Genomic DNA, 25,270 nt, shown 5'->3' with positions numbered 1-25,270 from the left:
GTCCTGGTTGTTTTGTTCCATCTTAGTTTTTGCAATTTTATACTATAGTGAACTAAGTAGAATTACGTTAAGGTAGTATTTTTTTTCTTATGAAGACATTTTATTGAAGAATTTTCCTAACTTGCTAATTTTGTTGCCACCATCATAACAATACTGCTTTGAGGAAGTACTGCATGCTCTGACTTTCCTGACCACATGGAAGCTCTGGGTTTTGGACCAGAGGCCAGAATATCTCTGTAAGAGTTGAGTTGCCACCAAGGCAGCCAAGATGAGCTGCTCACCCAAAAGTCCTTCCCATATAGATTACAGCCTGCTCCTGTCCAAGCCATTGCACACTCTTCAATGTTCTTTGTGTAGCACCTGCTCTTCGCCATCCTCTCCTCTCTGTGTCACAAAGAATAATAAATTGAACTGAAAGCTCTGATGGATAATACTTAAATAACACTTGCAAACTTTCTGTTTGCTGTGCAAAATGAAAGATTTTATTGAAACAGGTAGGTGAGATTTCCAGTGGGGAGAGGGTCAAGGTTTAGTGGTGGTAACTCGTCTTCTAGCTGGCTCTGGTGTTAGAGGGTTCTCCTAAAAATTCAGCTTCTACTTTTTTTTTTTCCTTTTTAAAACTGTTATAATTATTCAAGCAGTATGTATTCCTTGTGAAAAGAAATAGAGAATACAATTAAAAAACCAATAAGCAGGGCTTCCCTGGTGGCACAGTGGTTGAGAGTCTGCCTGCCAATGCAGGGGACACGGGTTCGTGCCCCAGTCCGGGAAGATCCCACATGCTGCGGAGCAGCTGGGCCCGTGAGCCATGGCCGTTGAGCCTGCGCGTCTGGAGCCTGTGCTCCGCAATGGGAGAGGCCACAACAGTGAGAGGCCCACATACCGAAAAAAAAAAAAAAAAAAAAAAACCCAATAAGCATATGTATATACAAATAAAAATAGAGATCAATCATAATCCCACCAACTAGAGACAATCGCTAACATTTTCCCTTCTAATAAATTATATACATACCCTTCTATAATATAATTTATAGAAGTTATGTGGCTCTTAAACTCAATATAGGTAGATATATCTGCAATTTCAACAACAGGTAGATATTTTTTGACATAACAACTTACGCATGAGCGTATTGTACTTTATTGGTGGCAGTATATTGTGGTATTTAAGAACACAACACTTGAGCCAAATTTCTTGCATTTGAATCCTGATTTCACCTCTAAATAGATGTATGACCAAAGGTAGTAACTTAAATTCCCTATGCTTCCATTTCCTCATCTGTATAATGGGGATAATTATAGCACCTATCTCATTGGATTATTGTGAGGATTAGTGAGATAACTAATTATATGTTAAGCACTTAAAATAGTGCCCTACACATAGGGAATAGTGAATTAATGTTAACTGTTATTATTAATTAATTCCTTGTTATTGCACATTTAGATTAAAGGAGTTTGTTAACTGCAAATGTATGATGTCATCTGGGTAAATTGAATCTCTTATAATTAATTAGTCCCTTATATTGTTATGCTTTTGCTAGGAACTGAAGACCATCAAGTGTCAGAGAACCTAAAAAAAATTAAAGATGGGATACACATTTGAGAGATGGATGGTGGTGAAATTGGTGGGAACTCGCAGGATTTTTCTTCATAACTTTCTTTGCCAACTCCTGCTTAATCCTAGGCCTAAGGAAAAGTATTATGAATTTTCTCAATTCAGTTACTAGAAGGTTTTTTTTTTTCCCCCTAAGTTCTCCAGGAAACTCACAGATGTGTAAAACTGAACAAGGTAAATGTCCAAACTTCAGAACGTAGAGCAGAAAAGATAGTGACTGTTACTATGAATAGAATATTTGTTCAAGCCTAGCTGTTTGACAGAAGATGAACAGTTAGGTGAAGGAGGTACAATAAGGAAAAGAAAGCAATTCTAATGGTTTTTGTCAGTATCTCCTCTTCATCTCCAAAATGCCTTTCATTTCCTTCCAAGTAAAAGACAATGACTGACTGTTACTTGCAAAATGGCAGTTATACTAATTAAGCTTCATCATTTTAAACCATCTTCTCTAAGATGATTTACAAGAATTACATAAAAGGGGTCTATGTATGATGACACACTTGTTGCATAGGAGCATATCTTGTTTACCAGTTTAATCAGGAATATTAGATGAGGAGGGAAGTTCTGATGGGTTTTGTATATTTCCTACCTGCAATAATGTATGAGAATTTGATCTGGCCTTTTTTTTTTTTTTAATAGTTGAGAGGTAAGCAACTTGACATTAAGCTCATACATCTCAGGGCATATTTTATAAAAAGGTGAGAAATGAAAAATAAGTTTTCCAATATTTAAATACTGGCCTAAGTGTAGTCTTTTCTCCTTGGTGTATGTTTTGTACATAGTTGAAATGACCATTTGTTCAAATCCCAGCCCTGCCACATAGTCATTGTATGCTGTTGGCTAAATTACCATTCTTTCCAGGCCTCAGTTTCCTCATGTGCCAAATGGGAATGGCCATCTTGGGGTTAAAAAAAAACAATGTTTACTGCATTTGGCATAATTTCTGGCATATAGTAGACAATGAATATTAAAGCTTTACCCATCCTTATCTGTTGCCTTAAATCATTGTTCTTTACCTATAATCTCTAAAATAAATGAAGATTTGAGTAGGCTCATCTTCTTGATTAGATAAGCCAAGAAAATTCCCTTGAAATCTTTAGAACCAATCTTCTGAGAGACAGTTTCATTATCATTTCTCAGAGGAATCTTTAGACAAATGACCCAAGTGTGCCTATGTCACAGTGTTGGCAGCAGCATCAAAGTATTGGGTTGGGCTCTTCAGGCACTCTGGAAAAAACCATAGTGATCACTGACAGAAAACTGAAGTCAAATTTTATGTTTTTTCTCTTATAACTGTAGAAAGAGGTTTCATGGGGAAAATGATGTAAGTGCTAACTTCTTTCCATTAGATTGGAACTACTTTGGACAGAAGCTGAAATCAAACCATTGAGTCTGCTCTAGTTATTTAAAAATTATACATCTAACCCATTTGAAAATTTTCTTTTCTTTTCTATCAGCATCATATGGATGTGACCAAAGTTAAAATACACATCTGACTGCCTAATCCCCTAGTATCTTTCAAGCATAGCACTCAGGTTGCCCCTCCAGAAGTACTACAGGATTGACATTTACTTTATGGTACACATTTAAAAAATTACAAAGTACATCATTTCTAAGGGCAATATGGAGTCATGCTTCTCAGAAGAACCCTTGACTGACTATACAGGCAAAGGGTACATGGTTCATTTTTACACTCATTTTCAGCTTCCTCACTACAAACCTCTGAAATTCTGGTAAGTGCCTGGGGTGAGAGAGATCCTTAAAACATGTCCTTTTAGGGTTGTGGCAAGTGGAAAAGATAGATGAAATGGGTCTTTTTCATGTGACAGGTGTTTACTCTGTACTGACAAAACCATATGCCCAAAACTGACTTAGATGTGGAAGGTCTGCAAGCGCAGCTTACATTTAGAAACCATACATTCCATCATAACTATGAACTGGAAGATAGATAAAAGCTGCCAGTCACAGTGAGGTATGGGGTGGGGCAGAGGCAATGGGGGCTGATGTTGAGAAGGGTGTGAAATTCCTGGTCTAGGTTGTGTGTAAGCCAGTGTCTGCGTTTGGTAGAGTAGGTGTGTCTCTATTTTTAAATGTAGTATATTACTTATTTAAAGTGGGCCAGTTTGTCTTTTCTCATTTGTTCCCACAGTCTGCCCAACTTGTAGACTACTTTGAAGGAGGTGGTAAATTCCTGAAGGAATTGCCTGGGGGCAAAAATAATGCTCTAAATATATACAAATATAATTCATGATTTTTTTTCTAGTTCACATTTTTTTAACCTAAACTTATGGACCCTTTGAATAGTAATAGTAGTTATTATTAATTGCTATGGAGAATCTAGTATATCCTACACACTTTCATCTCACTTAATCCTCACAACAGTCCTATGAGGAGAGATGGTATTTTTCATATATTATCCATGAGGAAACCGAAGCCTAAGATCACACAGCTACTTTGCAAATGTTATACTGCCTTATAATCAGTGGGAGGACTAAGGTAAAATCAGATGGAAAGAAATATCTGAATATACAGTCGTCCCTCCATATCTGTGGATTTCACATCCATGGGTTCAACCAACCTCAGATAGAAAACATTCGGAAAGAAAATTCCAGAGAGTTCCAAAAGGCAAAATTTTTATTTGCCCTGTGCCTGGCAACTATTTACATAGCATTTACATTGTATTTACAACTATTTACATAGCATTTACATTGTATTAGGTATGGTAAGTAATCTAGAGATGATTTAAATTATAAGGGAAGGTGTGAGTAGATTATATGCAAATACTACCCCAGTTTCCATAAGGGACTTGAGCATCTGGGGGGTTTGGTATCCAAGGGTAGTTCCTGAAACCAAGCCCCCAGGGATACCAAGGGACAACTGTAATCTGCAGAAGTTGAAGATAGACAAATACATTCTAGTTCCTCCATTGTCCCTTTTCTTAAAAAATTCATGAAGTGTCCTTACCGTGGGTTTATGGCCATAGTTGAGCACAGGATTTCTTAAGATTAGTCATATCACGTACCACCTAATTTCTTGGCTGAAACTCTGTACAACACAGTGCATACTTGGGAGGTAAAATTCCAAACAGTGTCATAGTGCTTTGATTTGGAATTTCAATCAGGGACCAACCATTAAAGACTTCATTGTCTTCCTCCTACCTGTTCTAGATTTCCTATCAGCACAACCTGGGAACAGCTGACCCAAAGAGCTTGACTTTTGTTGCATCATCCACATACTTTTTTCTCTACACAGTGACTGGATCGGTTGGTTCAGGCAGTGAGAAGAATGCATAATGTGTTCTCTTCCATTCAAAGAGTTTATATAGGTAAAGTAGGATTTAGTTGCCTATGAGCTCAATCCGACACCCTTTGTGATAGCTAACTTGATTCTTTTTAAGGATCCAGGGAAGTTATTAATGTAATTGCTATCTCAGAAGAGACGCAGCAGTCATTTTAATGCCCTTTTTAGTCAAATGTTTTCCCCTCTTGATTCCTGAATATAATCTACTTTGGAGCCAACAGGGGATCATGGAAGGACATTGAATATAATGCTTGCAGGAGGTGTTGTGTGGATTTTTTTTTAACATATATTTTGATGTATTCAGTTCCAGAATCAGGTCATCTTGCAGATCAGCACAGTGATATTTACCCCGAAGTAAAAGATGTATATCCATTTCTTCTACAAATTAAAAGTTATCATTTGGATTTGAGCATTTAAATCTTTTAACTTTAACTTTGGGTCTCTTATTAAAATAACAGAAACAGGAATGAAAAAAATCTTTATATAGCTTTTTCTCTCAAACAGCAGTTAGCAACAAAAGTCAAGAAGTACCCTAGGCTGTTCACATTTCTTCCCTGCCCGTGGGAAATCTCTCTTGGTGGGTTTTATTCCGTGTCTACATGAGGCAAACCAAATGTCTGCAGCAGCTGAAAGCCGCAGGAGACAGTTTCTGGCAATGGGTCTTAATTATGGAGCTGTCTTCAGTGACCTTGCCATTTCTTGAAGCTCTCATGAGGACATTCCAGTTTGCCATCTTCAGCAGTTTTGATCCAATAAAGCACCTCACAGGTGCTTACTAAGGCAAGAAAAGGGTATGGCCTCCCATCTCTGGTGTCTCAGCTTTGAGTATCATGTTGACCTGTCCACCCCATGATGGGCTAAGGTTTAACTTGCAGTTCCAATTGATAGCATTCATTCTTGCTTAGGCATCTTTCTTAAGTTTTCCTTTTCCTCTTCCCCTTACCTTCACCCTCATCTAAAAACATATCATTTCATGCTAGACAACAGCCATAGCTCCCTCTACCTTCTTGTCTTGTCTCTTCCTGTCCCCACCTCATCATGTTTACCAATGACTTATGTTCTTCCTAAAACAATGTTCTCATCATGGTACTACCCTTTCCAGGTGCTCTCTATTTTATACTACGTATGTGTTTGGCCACAATCATTCATTATTCTCCATAATCAAATTCACTTCTTTATACATGTTCACCTTTTTGCATGTCGGACCCAGTCCAGCTGTTTTCCTCATCATGAGCTGTCAAAATAATAATCGATCATGTATGTAATGCTTCTGTTTTTTCTGCTCCCTATCTCAATCTCTGACAGCCTCTATCCCCAAACACATGCCCGACTGCCCTCACTTCCCTCTTTACATCTTTAAACTCTATTGCAGTGTTAACGGGGGAGCCTTTAGACCAGCACTGTCCAGCAGAAATGTAATGCAAGCTACATATGTAATTACCTATGTAATTTTAACTTTCTAACAGCTATATTGAAAAAGGTAAATATAAAAAGGTGAAAAGAATTTTAATAATATTTTAATTTAACCCAGTATATTCAAAATATTATTTCAACATATAATCAATATCCAAATTATTATTAAGATATTTAACTTTTTTCAACAATATCTTTGGAATCAGGTGCGTTTTTACACTTACAGCACATTTCATTGAGACTAGCCACATTTCACGGCTCAATTGCCACATGGGCTTAGTGGCTACTATGTTGGACAGCACAGCTTTAGACCATTTTAGGCCATGCTTTTCTCATTTCCTCTGTCTTTCTGTTGCTTGTATTTCTCGGACCACCCAATGGATATGTCTGCAGGGATGCTTCTCAGGTTCCTCCAGCTCATCACATCCAAGGAGACTTCATGAGCGTCCTCTCTGCATTCCTCATCCCAGCATCAATTCACTCAATAGCCCTGGCCAGAAACCTTCCAGTCATTGTTGAAGTCCTCTTTCTTTATTCTAAGGGTTCTGCTGTTAGTAATATATAAGAATTTTCTGACTTCTTTTGCTCTACTGCCCTTGTTCCATATTTTATCTTTGCAGCAGCCAAAATTGTATTACTCCATTTCACTTCATGTGCAGTGATTCCTCATTATCTATCTTATAAGACTTGAGTTCCTCAGTGTGTCATAAAGGTGCTTCCTGCCTAGGCCCTGATCTGCTTTTCCAGCCATAACCTCTGCCCCCTTTTCCTTCTGTACCATATGTTACAGTTATTCACACATTTTATGACTCCTCACACCTTTCCTCTCTTAATGCTTTTCTGACTTAATACTTGCCGTTCTCTATGCCTAGGCTGCCCTTTCTCCCAACCTGTGTTCTTTCTTTAAAAATTCCCTTTCATCCATTAAGTCTTAGCTCAAACATCACCTCCTCTTTGGAGTCTTTAAGTGCCACTTTGTTTTAACACTTCAACACCTGTATTGCTTTTTTTTTTTTTTTTAATTTCCTAACTCATCCCTTAGACTCATGAATTCCCTGAGAGTAGAAGTGTGTGTTTCATCTTTATATCCCTAACATCAAGCAGTACATAGATAACAATAATTCAGTAGGTGGATCTTCGCTGACATACTGACCTCTCTATATGGCTTGATGCTTACATACTCTGTAATTACTTTAGAAATATTATTTTTGTCCTCCATGCTGAATTATTAGCTACTTGATAACAAGGTCCTACCTTTTATTACACAGCATTAGCCAAGCGAAAGTTAATTTGAAAAATATATATGTATATCCCAGGTCTAACGAACTCAATTCAACCAGGGGAAGCCCTTCTTCCTGGTGCAGAGTATCTGGTACAGTCTCAGGGATTCACTTCCATCATTTATGAGCTCTATCTCTTGCTAGGTAAAATAAGACAGAACTGAGTATCATTCAAATTGCACACCTTGGAGCTGCCCTACAAGGGGATGCAGAGAATAATGGCCGTGGGTTTTGCCTGAACACTTTAAGGATAGATAATGGAATACATTTGTTTCATCAGCCATCATTCAACAATATTTATTGAGTGAAAAAGAAGTGGTCATTAACCACAATCTTAGTGTCAGAAGTGAGTGGTTTATGTCTATTTCAATGTTTTTACTATCTACAAAGACCCCATTATATAAGCCATATATTACTATCATCATCCTTATTAGAAGAATGTATGTGTTCCTCATAAGAAATGATACCATAGTATAATGAACATGCATTTGAAGAAGTGTTAGTTATTTATGAGAAAAGTCATTTTTACATTTTCAGTATAAGGAGATAGAGCACCTAGTTGTTTCATGTTCCTTATTCACCAGTCAACACAAATTTATGTGTCCAACACTTCTTTAAGTACTGGCCATTTATACTGTGATTGATGGTCACAGAATATGAATAGATAAACCCTTTTAACACTATTCCATGGGCTTATTTTTTAAATGCTTAATAAAACAATCTCCCTCCCCCCTCTGATGTTCTGCAGAGAGCAGGAAATCCCTTTCCTGATTGGAGGACACCATGAAAACAGTAGGAGACACTATTAATTTAACACTGTGTCTTGTGAAATCTCTTTTTAGCTGTACTGTTAAGATTCAGGGTTAGTCTGTGCTTATATAAAATAGGAAACTGCATGTGAGGATTTCAGAGTTTCTTTTTTATCTATGGAACAAGAATCAAACCTAGAAGGAAGACATAGCCATTTTTCCCCATTTTAAAAGAATCTTTTAATTTTTGAATTATTTAATACTTACTGAAAAGTTGCAAGAATCATACAGAAAGTTCACGAATTATACCTTTAACCTTGCTTTCCCTAAATCTAGGAAATTAACATTGGTAAAGTACTGTTAAGTAAACTTCAGACCTTATTAGAATTCACCAGTTTTTTCCTTCCTCTTATGTTATTTTTCTGTTCTAGGATTCAAACCAGGATCTCACATTGCATGTAGTTGCTCTGTCTCTTTAGTCTACTCCAGTTTGTGACAGTGCTTCATTCTTTCCTTGTCTTTCATGGCCTTGACATTTTTACTAAGATCTGGCCAGTTATTTTGTACAGTGTCTCTCAACTTAGGTTTTTCGGATGTTTCTTCATGATTTCATTGAGGTTATACACTTGGGGGAAGAATACCACAGGGGCAGCGTCACACCCTTTTCAGGGCATTATATCAGAGGTACGTGCTGTCTATATGTATTATTACCGGCGATAGGAACTTTGATCATTTGGTGAAGATAATATCTGCTGTATTTCTCCATTGTCCAATGACTAATTTTCTCTTTCTAATTGATAAATATCTTAGAGAAAATATTTTGAGTTAATTCTAACATTCTATTTCTCCTCAAACATTTGTACATTGATTTTAGCATCCACTGGTGAATGTTGCCCACAACTGTAGTGTTTGCCTAATGGTGGCTTTGTATTTCCCTCAGATGACAATTATCTTTCTCTCTTCCCTGTGAGAACATACTGCTACATCTACCTAGATTCCAAGGGAAGAGTCTAATTCAAAAGTTGGATGTATTTGCAGAATTGGTTAATGCACTGAATTTTTTAGACCTGCTCATATTAGTCTAGTCTGTCTTAGTCTTTGCCTGTCTGTCTGTCTATCTATCTATCTATCTATCTACCTACCTACCTACCTACCTACCTACTTAGCCATCCATCCATCCACCTGACTATCCATCTATCTATTTATACATTCAACTCATGATTAAAAAGTTCAGATTATTCAGACCATGTGTCATTTACCTAGCCAAATATTATAGCTGGTAAATATATGTTGCTTACCTTTCCATATTGTCTGGATAAAGTGTGGCCTATATTTGTACTTTAAAGGCCAAATAGAGTTTTTGCCAATTGAGGCCAAAAAGAGATTTCACAAGACATAGTGTTAAATTAATAGTGTCTCCCACTGTTTTCATGGTGCCCTCCAATCAGGAAAGTTTATAATCTGCTCTTTTCACTTAGAAATACATTTTAAATCCTTCCATACCAATGAGTATAGTTTGACATCATTTTAAAGTCTGTTATTCCATTGCAGTGAGGTTCATTAGTTTATTTAAAACCCTCTGTGCATTGGCATTTGATTTTTGGCTCTAGTGCTTGCTATTACAGACAATCTTATGATGAACATAGGTTTATGGAGCTTTTGACTCAAAGACTATGTCCATTTTTATACAAATTTCTAAAATCACACTCTAGAAAGGTGGTACTAATTTACTGTCCTGCCAGTAGCATATGCACATGCCAGATATGCCACACCTTCTCCAAATACTGGTATCACCGCTCTCTTTAATCAGTTCACTAGGAAAAAAAAGTTACCTCATTTAAAAATTTTATTTCTCTGTTTTCTAGTCAGTTTGAAGATTTTTCCTTGTGTTTCTTGGCCATTTTTTATATACTTCTCTGAATTGCTTTGCTCAACTTAATTCTGCAGGGAAAAAAAAATAAGTATTCCCTAAATTCATCTCTGTCGTAATCCTTCCTCACTCATTGCAGAAACCTTAAACTCAACCTAGTAACACTTCTCCAACTTACTCAATTCATTGTTTTCCTCTGGAATAGGCAACACTCAATTATCCATTGTCCGTAACTATTACTTACTCTTTGGAAATAAGAGCATAGGGTGGAGGTTTTCAGACCCAAGATCTGTCAGTATTATTTCCTTTCCCATATTCTAATGACCTGTAACAGAACACCTACCCTTTAAAATGCATTACCTACCAAGACCTCTTCTCCAAAGGTGAAAACAACCTTAAACTGTCTCTCCCATTTAAATCGCCTTTATGTGGCTCCCTGGCCACCAATCCATTTCTTACTGTCGCTGCTGCATTACTGGTGGTTGGGTCAAAATGCTCAGTGTCCCTATTCACCTTGCCGTTTCCCTCCCTGAACCTCCTCTGTGCCTGGAGTTGCCAAGTCATTAATGAAAGGACTAATTTACATCTTGATATTTCATTTGAAGTTGTTATCTTTTCTTTAGGGCTTCTTCTATAGTAAAAAAAAAAAAAAAATCTAAAAATTGCTTGTAAGGGACATGAATTTGCTGCCTCAAGCAGTTGCTGAGGTACCAGGAAAAAAAAAGAAAACAAAACCCAACATCTCATGTAACTAGTTATTAGAGCTTTCACAGGTAATTGGATTTGGATTTGTAGGAAATTTAGAAGATTTTCCAGAAAAATGGCTGCTGTTAAATTACTTTGAACATTAGGGGTCCAAACTAAAGTGGCTGTCCACGGTTCCTCGTGAAAACCTCCTTAAGCTGTACCGCATCAGAGAGGATCCATATGAGAAACCATTAAAGAAATAGATTCTCTAATGCAGTTTTCAATAATTTCTTTACTGCTGGGCATGAAAATATCAGGAATTAAATTCTGTCACAATCATGCTTAAGATCTCCAATCAGAGCAATTGTAACGAAGTTACAGAAATGTTATAATAAATGTTACTTCATCCTACTTATGACAATAATGGCTCTGCTATTAACCAGTGTAGCAGTCATACTACTATTCTCAGAAAGAAAAAGAGATCGTTTCCTCTCATCTGGCCTGGCCTGTTAAAAGCATTTGCTGTGCACATTCTTGTTCAAAGGGTGTTGCTTTTTAATGCATTCACTTGGTGAGTGAAGATCAAAATTGCAAAGAGGTCAAATGGGAAGTACATCTTCTTCTTCCCCTCTCTCAAAATTTGCTTACTATCTTCAGTTAGGTTGCAGCCTGATTTACATTTTTGTGAGTAAGGGCTGAGTTGTTTACAAGCAGTGTTGTCATGTGAACCTTGAAAATAGATCTGACAGGGAATTTTGAAAGTGCCAAGCTGAAGCTCAGACTGTGGGAATCAGGTTTGCAACATGTTGGTTGTTAAACACTGATGGTTGAAGAAAAATCAGTGGCTTCCTTAGATGTGTGTGTTTTAGTAATTGGGGTTTGTCATTTGTCAGAGGAGGAAAAGATTTTCCTCATGCCAGATTAATCTCTTTATCCCCCTCCCCCAGCCTCACCAAAGCCACGCAAGACTGGTTATTCACGGGGTTACAGTGAGTAGGCCACCAACACCTATCTGGAAAATTCTAAATACATATCCCAGATTTTGGGCCTATGCCCTGGACATCTGGAAGTGCCGTTTCTAAGAGACAGGCTCTCACAGCCAGAGTTCTATGCCAATTAATTCCACGACAGTAAGAGTCAGCCCAGAATCAGGTTGTCAGTCTCCTGTGGTGAGACCATGTCCCTTGGGTGATCAGGTGTTGGTTATATCAGGGGTGCTCAGGCCTTTGGGAGGCAGATGCTACACAGATACTATATATGCGCCTCGTGCCCATCAGCACTGGCTTCATGTCCCATTTACTAGCTATGTGACCTCGGGTAAGTTATTTAGCCTCTTTTTCTAATGTTTCCCCACCTGTAAAATCCTGAAAACCACATCTAATTCTTAGCATTTATTGTAAGGATCAAATCAGATAATAAATGTAAACCATTCAGCCTAGTGTCAGGCACATAATAAGCACAATATAAACAGTATTTATTTTTATTACATTACTAGCCTTGCCCCCATATTTTCTAACTTTTTTGTTAAAATTCACCAGTGAGGGACCACTCTGCTCCGAGAACTACATTAAGTTATGAATAGACACATGTGTTTGAATTGAAGGTTGTGATAAAATTACTTTATGTTTCTGTTTAGATATTTTAAAGTTTTTTTTAAAAAGGTATGTGTGTAGAAAACCTATCTTTGTATTTACATACAAGCCTATTCAGATAGTACTTTTTGTCCCTTAACTTGTGACTTAGAAGTAGAAAATATAAATACAAGGTAAATATTATGATGCAAACAACAATAAAGGACATTATTGCTTAGCTGAGAAATGCTATTCTCATTCAGGAAAGAGAAAGCATGGTATTTTGGACTGGGAAATACTGGGAGAGTACTTTTGCATAATTTTCAATGTTTAGATGCTGAAGAGGGCTTTGCTGACAAACTAAGACCTTTTCTGAGAGGTAGGATAGGGGAAGGAAATAATACTTGTTGAACGCTTACTAAATGTCAGAATCAAGGTACTTTTAATCCTTTCCCCATTTATTGTTCACAGAATTATACCTGTGATGTCTGTTATCTTTATCTCCATCTTACACATGTGAGGCTTCGTGGATATATTGCAAGTAAATGGCAGAACCAGGACTTGAATCCAGGTGTGCCAGCTTTCAAGTGTAAGCTCCTCTAGAGTATGGGTCTTAGTTCACCAATCCGAGGGAAGCCGCAGAACAAACTGTTAAAATCCGATAATTCAGACACAAAGACAAAACTAATCTTGAATCTTGATTCTACATACCTTAGATGGAGCAAAGAAGGCTGTAAACATAATGTTTCTCAGGATAACTATGTAGCTAGCAAGAGTATGTGGGCTCTTCTTTGATGCCAAGCTGACATGAATTCTAAACTCCTAACCAAGAGAGTATATCAGAACACTTAGAGAAGTTTTTCCAAAGCAGTAGTGCTTGGGCTTTGTCCCTGAAAATCCTGATATTGCCATCCAAAAGATATAACTATACTGTTGGTCAATAAACCAGAGATTCCTGAGAGGATGAAGTCTTCAGTGTAGATCAAGGTCTTGATCGGGCTTTGAAGGCATAAAGCATCCATTTTAAGGCAGAAATGATGGAGAATACCTGAACTGCTACGGGTTAAAGGGCAGCATTTACTTTAGACTATCATCAGAGCATCTCCCAGTACTCCTCCCAGGGAGGTGACCAAAGTGTGGCCGGCAGCTCCTCTGATCAGGCCTCCAGCTCAGTTCCTACCTGTAGATGTGACCCACCTGGCCAACTTCTGGCATTTAGTAAGTGTTCAACAAGTGACAATTTCTTGTTATGCTTTTCATTTTATAATCTGCTTTTCCCATTTTATTATTTTGTCTTCCTTTTAGCCTGACCTGGGACAGTGTATGTGTATGTTTGCATGTGAATATAGAAATGAGTGATGTCTCTGTGTATCTGTGTGTGTACGCATGCATGCATGTGTGTGTGTGTTTGCATGTTTGTGTGTGCATGATGTAGGTGACCCACAGTGCATTGGTAGCCAGGCACTCTTGATTTTATGCCTGGGATAAGGCATTCAGGGAAAGATACTATCTCATGTAAAGGATCACTGTGTAGGTTAGAGACCTTAAGTAGTTGACTAGCAATGGTGATGGTGACCAGATGGTGATCAGTGATGGATGGGTGAAGCTGACATGACTGAGAAACCAGGTATTAAGATGGCAGTCTCTAACTCCATATTTTCCATGTGTTAAACCTGGCTGGGAAGCCTGTTGGGTTGAATGGGATGAATCGGTCACAGTCCATGGTATTAATATCAGTCCTGGTCACTACTCCTTAATTCTGCCAACATTTATCAAGCCCCACCTATATACCAGAATCTGTGGACCTACAAAGATAAATGAGATGTAGTCTCTGGATTATTATTTGAGAGCAGTCCACACACACAATCAAATAATACCTTCTCAATACAAAATGTGATGGGATCTCAGAGGTAGCCACAATTTTCTGGAAAGGTGGGGGAAGGCTTCTCAGAGGAAATGACTTTCAAGGTGGGCTTCAATGGGTGCACTGTAAAATTCCAGGTAGACGAGAGAGAGAGTTTCTGATTAGAGGATGTGGGATGTAGACACATGCAAGGGCAAAGTGTATTGAGAATGCATATTTAGTTATGGATGTGAATGCCATGCTCAGAACCCTGGCTCCTCCTCCATGTTGCACAGCCTTTTTTTATGTTGCCCGATTTCAGTCTTTAGCTGTTGCAAGAGCATCAGATCTGAATAGTCTAGGTCATGAGTTTAATTTCTGATCCTACCCCAATCCACACTGGCAAATTCTTCTTGCCCTCAATTTCATAATGCACTCTACCCAAGTCTGAGGCCACAGGGAGAAAGGGTCACCATAGGAAAATCTGGATGTCTTTTGGAACACTCCAACCCTTGACCACATTATTCTTGTTTTTTTACTTTCCTTGAGCTAACACTCATGAGCATTAACCTGATATATGAGCATATATTTTTCTGTGCTTTAAAAGCATAGGCTATAAGGAAATAATCTTGTATGTGTGCCAAGATATATACAGAAAGATATTCAATGTAGCATTATTTATAATAGTGAAAAATTAAATTTGGAGCAATTTACTTAAGCAAATAATGCACATTCATACAATGGAATATAACACAATCTTTAAATTGTATTTTCATCTTAATTATATGGGAAAATGTTTATTGTGTTCCTTAGACAAAACGGGATATGAAACTATATATATAATATACCTAATTTTGGGAAAAAAATAGTGCATGGACATATGTATAATTGTGAGTGTGGAGACAGGATTGTATAAGGAAATGCAACAAAGCAAAATAACACTAGTAGCTTTGGATGGTGTAATTATAGGTGATTTTTATTATCCCCTATTTTTTTCTGCATTGTCAAATTTTTCCATAATGGAAATATTATTTAAAAATGAAAAGACCAAAGGGTAAATAAAAACAGAAGTCGAGAATAGATCTGTGCTACATGTTTGTCCCTAGCCATTATGTGGAGAGACAATGTAGGAAAACATACTAACAGCCATAATTTATGTTCTCAGACACTTAATACATTACTGGGTCTCATATTGTACAAGTAACAGCCTGATGCAGTGATGACTGAATCAGTTACAGTCTTGGAACGAGGAGCTCGGTAAAACATCCCTGACTTTGCCCTAAATCTGTGCACAACTTTGGCAGGAAGCTCACCTCTCTTCCCCTTTATTATCATTCTTCCAATGTGTTAGGTTTTGAATGAGAAGTGCTGAGGCTAAAGTCTGTTTCTAATTAGCTTACTTATGTGAAGAATGAGTGTAAATGGAATTAATGCACCTAACAAGACATCTTTGGTAATTCTACTTTTCCTTAGCTAATAGCACTACAGCGTGCTGCAGTGCCAACAAACACTGCCCCCTTGTTTACATGATAACTGAGTTTTAATTGGTTTGTGCATATTAATGTAACCTTGAGTGGAGATCAAAAAATGCTTGTGAGATTGAAGAACCTCTCAGGTTCCTACCCCAGCTTTGGACATGTCAGGCAGGGAAGGGCACCACTGGAAAAGCAGGCAGCTAAACCACTGAGTCTGAGCATTGAGTCTGTGTAGGAAATTGGTCCTGGGCCTGACTACATATTTTTAAGCTCAAGGCTTTCACCTCTCATTGTCTGCTGTAGTTGCTGCTCTGGTTAAAAGTAACCAGAAGGAACTTGGGAATGTGCCCTGGGTGGCACAAAAAGGGGAGATGGCAGCTTTTCTTTTACCACTCAAGCTGTGTTTTTTTCCCCCTTTAGGATGAAACTCAAGATGGTTTTCTAAGTCCACTTAAGCTTTAAATCAAGAACAGAGCTCTCCCTCTGGAATCTGGCTGTGGCTGTGGGGTCATTTATTCTTAAAGAGTGATATGCGTGAGAAAGACATGCCTGTCCACAGGCTTAAAAGCCTTCGTCTGCCAGGTTAGGTCCCAGGGTTCCCACAAAATAATCAAGCTTCTTGCGTAAAGGAATGTGGAGTAGATTAAGGCCTTATTTGAGATGGGTCCTGAATCACAGAGCAGACCTGCACATATGCACAATATAATACCCCAAACATAGGCACCATTCAGCCGTATGCACAAGTATGCAGTCATTTACACAGTGTTGCCACTCCAATGACTGTTTTCTGTCTATTAAGCTTTGTTACTGGAAGGAGATGGTGGAAGTCACAAATCAACAATTCCAACAAACACTTATTGTAACCTAAGATAGTTCGATAACAGTAAGATAAGAACTCTATATATGGAAGTTGTCACTTTTGTGGTTTATATTATTTTTATTGGGAGGATTTCCTAAGTGAGGTGGGAGATTGGGTTTAGCGACCTTTGATTGTTCCTTATGACTTTAAAAGTTCATGAGTTTAAAGTATGCTCTATTCAAATTTACAGGGCTTACTCCAGTTAGATTAAGCTGTGGTTAATAGAGTAAGATTTAATGAGTAAATATTTATTGTTTATAATAGTCCACATTATTGTGACATGCATGTCATAATGAAAAATAATTGAGAGATGGGTTCAAGGTGGCAGAGTAGAAGGACGTGTGCTCACTCCCTCTTGCAAGAGCACCGGAATTGCAACTAACTGCTGAACAATCATCAACAGGAAGACACTGGAACTCACCAGAAAAGATACGCCACATCCAAAGACAAAGAAGAAGCCGCAGTGAGACGGTAGGAGGAACTCAATCACAATATAATGAAATCCCATAACAGCTGGATGGGTGACTCACAAACTGGAGAACAATTATACCACAGAAGTCCACCCACTGGAGTGAAGGTTCTGAGCCCCACATCAGGCTTCCCAACCTGGGGGTCTGGCAACGGGAGGAAGAATTCCCAGAGAATCATAATTTGAAGGCTAGTGGGATTTGATTGCAGGACTTCGACAGGACTGGGGGAAACAGAGACTCCACTCTTGGAGGGCACACACAAAGTAGTGTGCGCATCAGGACCCAGAGGGAGCAGTGACCCCGTAGGAGACTGAACCAGACCTACCTGCTAGTGTTGGAGGGTCTCTTGCAGAGGCAGAGGGTGGCTGTGGCTCACCATGGGGACAAGAACACTGGCAGCAGAAGTTCTGAGAAGTGCTCCTTGGCATTACCCGTCCCGGAGTCTGCCATTAACCCCACCAAAGAGCCCATAGCCTCCAGTGCTGGGTTCCCTCAGGCCAGACAGCCAATAGGGAGGGAACTCAGCCCCACTCATCAGCAGACAACCAAAGTTTTACTACTGAGCTCTGCCCACCAGAGCAACACCCAGCTCTACCCATCACCAGTCCCTTCCATCAGTGAGCTTGCACAAGCCTCTTAGATAGCCTCATCCACCAGAGGGCAGACAGCAGAAGCAAGAAGAGCTACAATCCTGCAGCCTGTGGAACAAAAAACACTGTCACAGAAAGATAGACAAAATGAAAAGGCAGAGGACTATGTACCAGATGAAGGAACAACATAAAACTCCAAAAAACAACTAAATGAAGTGGAGATAGGCAACCTTCCAGAAAAATAATTCAGAATAATGTTAGTCAAGATGATTCAGGACGTTTGAAAAAGAATGAAGGCAAAGATCAATAAGATGCAAGAAATGTTTAACAAAGATCTAGAAGAATTAAAGAACAAACAGCTAGAAGAATTAAAGAACAAAGAAACAGAGATGAACAATACAATAACTGAAGTGAAAAATACACTAGAAGGAATCAATAGCAGGATAACTGAGGCACAAGAACGGATAAGTGACCTGGAAGACAGAATGGTGAATTCACTGCTGTGGAACAGAATCAAGAAAAAAGAATGAAAAGAAATGAAGACAGCCTAAGAGACTTCTGCGACAACATTAAACACAACAACATTCGCATTATAGGGGTTCCAGAAGGAGAAGAGAAAGAGGAAGGACCCAAGAAAATATTTGAAGAGATTATAGTCGAAAACTTCCCTAACATGGGAAACGAAATAGCCACCCAAGTCCAGGAAGTGCAGAGACTCCCAAGCAGGATAAACCCAAGGAGAAACATGCCGACACATAGTAATCAAACTGACAAAAATTAAAGACAAAGAAAAATTATTACAAACAACAAGGGAAAATCAACAAATAATATACAAGGGAACTCCCATAATGTTGACAGCTGATTTCTCAGCAGAAACTCTACAAGCCAGACGTGAGTGGCACGATATAGTTAAAGTGATGAAAGGGAAGAACCTACAACTAAGATTAGTCTACCTGGCAAGAATCTCATTCAGATTTGATGGATAAATAAAAAGCTTTACAGACAAACAAAAGCTAAGAGAAATCAGCACCACCAAACCAGCTCTACAACAAATGCTAAAGGATCTTCTCTGAGTGGGAAACACAAGAGCAGAAAAGGACTTACAAAAACAAATGCAAAACAATTAAGAAAATGGTAATAGGAACACAAATATTGATAGCTACCTTAAATGTGAATGGATTAAATGCTCCAACCAAAAGACACAGGCTTTCCGAATGGATACAAAAACAAGACCCATATATATGCTGTCTACAAGAGACCCACTTCAGACCTAGGGACGTATACAGACTGAAAGTGAGGGGATGGAAAAAGATATTCCATGCAAATGGAAATCAAAAAAAAGCTGGAGTAACAATACTCATATCAGATAAAATACACTTTAAAGAATGTTACAAGAGACAAGGAAGGACACTACATAATGATCAAGGGATCAATCCAAGAAGAAGATATAACAATTATAAATATATATGCACCCAGCATATGAGCACCTCAATACATAAGGCAAATGCTAACAGCTATAAAAGAGGAAATCAATAGTAACACAATAATAGTGGGGGACATTAACACCTCACACCAGTGGAAAGATCAGAGAGAAAATTAATAAGGAAACACAAGGTTTAAATGACAGAATACACTAAATAGATTTAATTGATATTTATAGGACATTCCAGCAGATTGCACTTTCTTCTCAAGTGCACACGGAACATTCTCCAGGATAGATCACATCTTGGGTCACAAAACAAGCCTCAGTACATTATAGAAAATTGAAATTATATCAAACATCTTTTCCAACCACAATGCTATGAGATTAGTAACAATTACAGGGGAAAAAAACGTAAAAAACACAAACATATGAGGGCTAAACAATACGTTGCTAACTAACCAAGAGATCACTGAAGAAATCAAAGAGGAAATCAATAAATACCTAGAGACAAATGACAATGAAAACACGATGATCCAAAACCTATGGGATGCAGCAAAAGCAGTTCTAAGAGGGAAGTTTATAGCAAAATAATCCTACCTCAAGAAACAAGAAGAATCTCAAACAATCTAACCTTATACCTAAAGGAACTAGAGAAAGAAGAACAAACAAAACCCAAAGTTAGTAGAAGGAAACAAATCATAAAGAACAGAGCAGAAATAAATGAAATAGAAACAAAGTAAACAATAACAAAGATCAGTAAAACTAAAAGCTGGTTCTTTGAGAAGATAAACAAAATTGATAGACCAGACTCATCAAGAAAAAGAGGGAGAGGACTCAAATCAATAAAATTAGAAATGAAAAAGGAGGACTTACAATGGACACTGCAGAAATACAAAGCATCCTAAGAGACTACTTACTACAAGCAACTCTATGCAAATAAAATGGACAACCTGGAAGAAATGAACAAATTCTTAGAAAGGTATGAGCTTCCAAGACAGAACCAGGAAGAAATAGAAAATATGAACAGACCAATCATAAGTAATGAAATTGAAACAGTGATTAAAAACCTTCCAACAAACAAAAGTCCAGGACCAGATGGCTTCACAGGTGAATTCTATCAAACATTTAGAGAAGAGCTAACACCTATCCTTCTCAAACTCTTCCAAAAATTTGCAGAGGAGGGAACACTCCCAAACTCATTCTACGAGGCCACCATCACCCTGATACCAAAACCAGACAAAGATACTACAAAAAAAGAAAATTATAGACCAATATCACTGATGAATATAGATGCAAAAATCCTCAACAAAACACTAGCAAACAGAATCCAACAACACATTAAAAGGATCATACACCACAATCAAGTGGGATTTATCCCAGGGATGCAAGGATTCTTAAATATACACAAATCAATCAGCATGATACACCATGTTAACAAATCAAAGAATAAAAACCATATGATCATCTCAATAGAAGCAGACAAAGCTTTTGACAAAATTCAACACCATTTATGATAAAAACCTCTCCAGAAAGTGGGCATAGAGGGAACCTACTTCAAAATGATAAGGGCTATATATGACAAACCCACAGCAAACATCATTGTCAATGGTAAAACACTGAAAGCATTTCCTTTAAGATCAGGAACAAGACAAGGTTGTCCACTCTCACCACTGTTATTCACCATAGTTTTGGAAGTCCTTGCCACAGCAATCAGAGAAGAAAAAGAAAGAAAAAAACACAAATTGGAAAAGAAGAAGTAAAACTGTCACTGTTTGCATATGATGTGATACTATACATAGATAATCCTAAAGATGCCACCAGAAAAGTACTAGAGCTAATCAATGTATTTGGTAAAGTGGCAGGATACAAAATTAATGCACAGAAATCTCTTGCATTCCTATACACTAACAATGAAAGATCAGAAAGAGAAATTAAGGAAACAACCCCATTCACCACTGCAACAAAAAGAATAAAATACCTAGGAATAAACCTACCTAAGGAAGTAAAAGACCTGTACTCAGAAAACTATAAAACACAGATGAAAGAAATTAAAGTTGACACAAACAGATGGAGAGATATACCATGTTCATGGATTGGAAGTATCAATATTGTGAAGATGACTACACTACCCACAGGGATCTACAGATTCAGTGCAATCCCTATCAAATTACCAATGGCATTTTTTACAGAACTAGAGCAAAAAATCTTAAAATTTTTATGGAGATGCACAAGACCCCAAATAGCCAAAGAAATCTTGAGGGGGAAAAAAACGAAGCTGGAGGAATCAGCTTCAGACTATACTACAATGCTACAGTAATCAAGACAATATGGTACTGGCACAAAAACAGAATATAGATCAATGGAACAGGATAGAAAGCCCAGAGATAAACCCACGCACCTATGGTCAACTAATCTATGACAAAGGAGGGAAGGATATACAACAGAGAAAAAACAGTCTCTTCAATAAGTGGTCCTGGAAAAACTGGACAGCTACATGTAAAAGAATGAAATTAGAACACTCCCTAACACCATATGCAAAAATAAACTCAAAATGGATTAAAGATCTAAATGTAAGACCAGACACTATGAAACTCTTAGAGGAAAACATAAGAACACTCTTTGACATAAATCACAGCAAGATCCTTTTTGACCTACCCCCTATATTAATGAAAATAAAAACAAAAATAAACAAATGGGACCTAATGAAACTTGAAAGCTTTTGCACAGCAAAGGAAACTATAAACAAGACTAAAAGACAACTCTCAGAATGGGAGAAAATATTTTCAAACAAATTTACGGACAAAGGATTAATCTCCAAAATATATAAGTAGTTTTGAAGTATGTGGATGGAGCAGAGGGGCAGAGGAAACAGTTGGAGGAGATGAGGTTCCAGAGGTGGGTGGGGCCCACTGATTGGTGACAGGACATTGTTGGAGAAGAAATTACCCCGAAATTAAGAAGAGGGAGAACATTGGAGGAGATGGCAGTGACCCAAGTAAATCATTCCTCAGAATCAGCTATGTCTGTGAACTAGGCAAAACAGCCTACCTAGGTGCTAATAAAAAAAAAAAAAAAAAAAAAAAAAAAAAGAAAGTCAAAGATTTGCTTGTGAGAATACATAGCTGGAATGATAATTCTGCTACAACTTTCTCTAGGGAGAACAGAGAACTCTCTACCCTTCTACTTAGTCCTGTATTGTTACCAACTCGCTGTTTCCCCATTTAGGAAGTTAGTGAACTGCTGTCAGGAGAAAACAATATGTATCTATGGCTTTACATTTCTAGTAAAAATCATTCTTTTTAGAAAATATTTACTTTTTTTCAGGTCTCAGATTTGGAAGCCTTCAGCTGAATCCCTAGAGTTGGTTTCAGTCGGCTGATGGAAACATTGTGTGGATGTAAGACTACAGAGTTAAATCATGTTGTTAGGGCCGTAGCCCCAGGCTTACTTAAACTGTCCTTAACAAAAGAGAAGTGGGCAGTAGGAAAGCACTGTTTCAAATAGAAGTTGAAACACCACTCTGTCCTCCCTGAGGTTTCTGGTGTTTACGGATTTATTTTCCAAAATCCTATCATGCCATTGGAATGGGAGGAACTGTTGGGAGTGTTGAGAGCTGAGAGATTTATAACTCCAGCTTCAAAGATCATTCCAAAGCTATCTAGAGCAAGTAGAACTTTTTAACCCATTTTGAGTCTTTGAGTCTTGGACCTTTCTTTCACTCATTAAAAAGTCCTTATATATGAAATCATTTTAGGAGATTTAGTGATCTCTCAAGCTGGCCAGTGGATTCAGGATAAGTTTTTAATGCTACTAGAGATCAAAAATGGAATTAGAAATGAGACCCAAACTTATTTCTGTGTGTTGTAAATAGCATGAGCTTGGGAGAGAAAGGTATGTGTTCATTTTCAAGTTTTGCCACTTAACAACTGTATAATTTTGGACAGGTCACATTCTCCCAGAACCTTCTCATCTATAATATATAATATAGGGATATTTGTAATTCTCTCTCTCTCTCTCTAGTTTTACCTGAGTATGAAAGTTGAGATAAGATGTGATCAAGTATTGATACTTTCTTAACTGTAAAATTATAAAGACATATTATTAAACAGCTTTGTAGTATTTAAAGAATCACTCTGCAGTGATTTTATGCACAATTTGAATGAGGTACTTGCTATTCCAGAAATAGTTATACAAATCCAAATCTATTGTTATGGGACTTCAGGGGCCCTGCTTTTCAGCTCATGATATTTTTTGTGACATCTGGGAAGCAAAGTGTCACTAGTGTTAAGTTCATGTTTGTTCCCTCCCCACCCTCCTTCCACCTACAAATCTGAAAGATCACTGCATGCCTAACACATTTGGGGTGCTCCAACTCTAAGCCTTTGAAATTCAGTGAAATTGTTCCTTGTTGGCCCTAGAACACCAAAGTACTTTACTCTTAATCATCTAAAAAGTAATGAACAATCACATATGTTCTTCAGTTTTCAGGAAACACCATTAAGATGTTCTGTGGGGCTTCCCTGGTGGCGCAGTGGTTGAGAGTCTGCCTGCCGATGCAGGGGACGTGGGTTCGTGCCCCGGTCTGGGAAGATCCCACATGCCGTGGAGTGGCTGGGCCCGTGAGCCATGGCCGCTGAGCCTGTGCGTCCGGAGCCTGTGCTCCACAACGGGAGAGGCCACAACAGTGAGAGGCCCGCATACCGCAAAAAAAAAAAAAAAAAAAAAAAAAAAGATGTTCTGTGAATAAGTTCTGCAAATCGCTAAGTCTTGTCTCCTCAAGCAAGAAATTTTAACAGATGTTTATTGAATTGTTCCTAAAGTGTATTATGATTGCTTACTGTATCATAGTATTCTGAACATAGTTTAGGAGCTAAAGTTATAGTGTTCTTTAGTACAGTGATTAGTAAAATAACTCTTGCTGGGTGCAGGCCCTTTCCCCTACACTAAATAAACCCAAATTACTTTCAAGGCATCCAGATTTTTTGCTTCCTTGTTTAGTGTCACCTGTATCTTCCTGGCTGATCTCCTTTAAGTGTAAGCCCTCACCCACCTCTACTTTTAATTTACTCCCTGCTATACTGCTTCGTAAACTAACAATTTTAGTACTACCTTCAGGTTTTCTGCCACATCATCAATTGTATCAGCATTATTATACATGTAATGCCTTTTAAAAACAATAGGCTTTTTTTTACTTAAAATATTTTAAAAGAAAATTATGCCACTCTTCCATTACCAGTATAATTGTCAGTTATGTTTTAGCATACATTAAAATAAATATATAGGACTTCTACTTTCAGCCAAGATGAAGTAAAAAAGAACAGATTTATACTCCTGTCTGAAACAACCAGTAAAATGGACAAAATGTATATAATAACAGTTTTCAAGATATTGTATGTCAGGCAAGGAAGGACAGTGATTCCTGAGAGATGAGGAAAAAAAACAAGTCGGGCTTATGATTGCCCCAACTTACTGTCTTTGGAGAGTTTCCAGGCCACAGTACAGGAGGGGAAATCAAGGAGCAGTCTGATATACTCCCTGAGTTGAAGATACGAAGCTGAGAGCATGAGGAGGTCAAGATGGCTAGAGTTCTCAGGACAAAGATCCTGAGAAGAGAGAAATGAACAGAGAACTCTGGAGATCTGCAGTGTCCACCTTGAGGATTTAGTTCAGTACTGATCAATGCAATATTGTACTGGAAATTCTAGGCAGCAAAGTATGGCAAGAAAAAAATGTCATCTAAATCGGAAAAAATAAGTAAAAGCTCTTTTAATTGCAGACAACATGAATATCTAAGTAGAAAATCTAGTGAAATCTACAAAAAAACTACTTAAACTAAGAAGTGAGTTTAGCAAGGTTACAACATGTAAGATCGATAGACAAAAATCAATAGTGTTTTTAGTATTAGTAATGAATATTTGTTCACTGAAATAAAAAATTAGAGACATTTAGAATAACATCAGCAATATGAGGTACTTACGGATAAATATTCAAAAAAGATATGCTCTAATACACTGAAAACTATAAAACATCATTAAAGGAAATTAAAGAAGACCTAAATAAATGGATTGACATACTGTGTTTATGGGTTGGAAGACTTGATATGTTAGGATGTCAATTCTCCCCATATT

The sequence above is a fragment of the Mesoplodon mirus genome, assembly GCF_964341445.2.
Source record: "Mesoplodon mirus genome assembly, chromosome: 4".
NCBI lineage: Eukaryota > Metazoa > Chordata > Mammalia > Artiodactyla > Ziphiidae > Mesoplodon > Mesoplodon mirus.
Note: the sequence above shows the minus strand (reverse complement) of the source record.